The sequence below is a fragment of the Mandrillus leucophaeus genome, unplaced genomic scaffold, assembly GCF_000951045.1.
Source record: "Mandrillus leucophaeus isolate KB7577 unplaced genomic scaffold, Mleu.le_1.0 Scaffold1, whole genome shotgun sequence".
NCBI classification, from domain to species: domain Eukaryota; kingdom Metazoa; phylum Chordata; class Mammalia; order Primates; family Cercopithecidae; genus Mandrillus; species Mandrillus leucophaeus.
Genome location: NW_012098097.1, coordinates 15168123 through 15170336, shown reverse-complemented (window position 1 = coordinate 15170336; position 2214 = coordinate 15168123). Strand labels below are relative to the sequence as shown.

General features: G+C 55.3%; 1 protein-coding gene across 1 annotated transcript in view; it reads left to right on the top strand.

Annotated features, from left to right (window-relative positions):
- The window catches only part of SLC38A10 (solute carrier family 38, member 10), a 48151-nt gene that overhangs the window by 15123 nt on the left and 30814 nt on the right, over positions 1–2214 (top strand). The window lies entirely within an intron of this gene.

The window sequence follows — 2214 nt, the reverse complement described above, 5'->3', positions numbered from 1 at the left end:
GAGGCGAGAGGATTGCGTGAGTCCGGGAGGCCGAGGCGAGAGGATTGCGTGAGTCCAGAAGGTTGAGGTCAAGTGTGATTGCATCACTACACTCCAGCTGGGGCAACAGAGCAAGACCGTGTCTTTAAACACATTTTAAAAATAGGCTGGGTATGGTGGCTCACACCTGTAATCCCAGCCCTTTGGGAGGGCGAGGTGGGAGGATGGCTTAGGCCCAGGAGTTTGAAACCAGCCTGGGCAAACATCACTTGACTCCATCTTTACAAAAAATAAACAAAAATCAGCCGGGCATGGCAGTGCATGCCTTTAGTCCCAGCGACTCGGGAGGCTGAGGCAGGAGGATCACATGAACCAAGAATTCAAGGCTGTAGTGGGCCACGACTGCTCCACCATGCCCCAGCCTGGGCTACAAAGTGAGACCCTGTTTCTACAAGAGAAAAAAGGGAAAATAAAAAATGAGGCTGGGTTTTTTCACGGTAATGTGTGTAGGCAAGGCAGCCACTTAGTTCTTTATAAGAAATTTTCGCCTGTAGGAGTTGAAACTAGAAGGCTGTCCTGGTTCTCTCCTTGCGGCAGAGATAACCACGAAAGGCATGCTGTGCTGTCTTGTGCCCCAAGCACGGGGGTGCAGACGCCGCTCTGCCGTGTTAGAGGAGCCCTGCCTCATCCAGGTTCCCCTCCTGCCTCCCCTTGGGAACTCTGCCCGGTGGCCCATCCGTCTTCTGTCCCGCAGCCTGAGATCTGTGAGCCTGGTATGTCCCGTCAGCTGGGACTCCTGGTGGCTAGAAGCACACATTTCTCTTGAACTGTTTCAGCCAAGGGGGGTTGAGTGGTCTCGGAGAATCCAGGGGAGAGTCCAGCAGTCACAGTGGGGGCGGTGGGTCTCCCTGGGCCTTGAGAACAGCAGCACGGGCTCACTGTCCATGTGGCCGGGTGCGTGGTCACCACAGCCTGGTGGCAGTCATGTGCCTCCTGCGGACTTCCACCAGCCACATGCCTCTGGCTTCACAGCAGAGGCCAAGCACCAAGGACTGAGCGCCTCCCGCACGTGCTGGTGCTCCTCTCCTGCAGAGTTCAGGCACCTGGGCACGGGCGAGGCAGGATCGAGGAGGCGAGGCCAGAGCCCGTCATCTGGCCGTGGGGTTTCCCCCACGTGTGTGGCCAGGCCAGCTTTCACTGTTTGATGTTTTGTACCTGAGCAGCATCTGTATTTCCGTACATGACCCATTTTTATCTTGTTAAAAAATTGATAGTGGCATTAAAGGTATTGTGACTCGAGTAGGAAAGCTCACATACACCCTTCATCCCAAGGAGGACCTGGCTGTGTTTCCTGTCAGTGCCCGTGGCTTCTTTCCCGGAGGTGTGGCCGCGGCCATGCCACCTGCTTTCTTGTCTTCGGCCGATGTGCCGTGAGCGTTTCTCCACGGTCCCTACAAGCCTGCAGGGGCTCTGCTTCCTTGCTTCTCCGCTTGTTGCAGGGGCCTGGGTGCGTTGCTCCTTCACCCTTGACCTCTCGTGGATAACCATCTCACGACAGTCTTCATGCTAAAGTCCCCTCTCCCCTTCTCTGGGTCTATGTCATAGGTAAATCTCTAGGACCGGGACTCTTGTGTGATGGACCTAATCCCCAACCTCCCTGGCCTGTATACAGATTATCGCCCTAAGGCCGATAGGAAATTCTGGCTCGAGCTTCCACAGTCCATTCTCTGTAAAAGTCCATTCTGAAAATGGGATGCTTCAAAACTGTAGTTCTAGAAAGTTCTGCAGTTGTTTCCTAGTCCAGGGATAGTCATCATGGCCAGCCCATCCTGTGTGTTAACTCATTTGGTCCTTACCACGGCTGGATGAGGAGCTGCTTCTGTTGACAGATGAGGAAACTGAGGCATGGAGGTTAAGTCACTTGCCTAGGGGCACTCAACTGGGGCTGGTGAGTGGCAGAGCAAGGATTTGAGCCAGGTGGTCTGGCTCCTGTGTCCTGTACTAGAGACCACAGCCGGGGGCCCTGGGGCAGGTGGGGTCTGAGGCCATCTGTCCTTGGCTCTGCCTCCTCCTCTGGAATGAATGGCCCTGGCATCCTGGTGCAGAGCAGTAGAGGCCTGGCTGCACCCTGCAGCCAAAACAGGCACTTGCAATTTGGTGATGCCTCATCCTGCCCTTCTCACCTCTTCTTCCTGCACTTTGAAATTGCTCACTGAGGCCGGGCGCGGTGGCTCA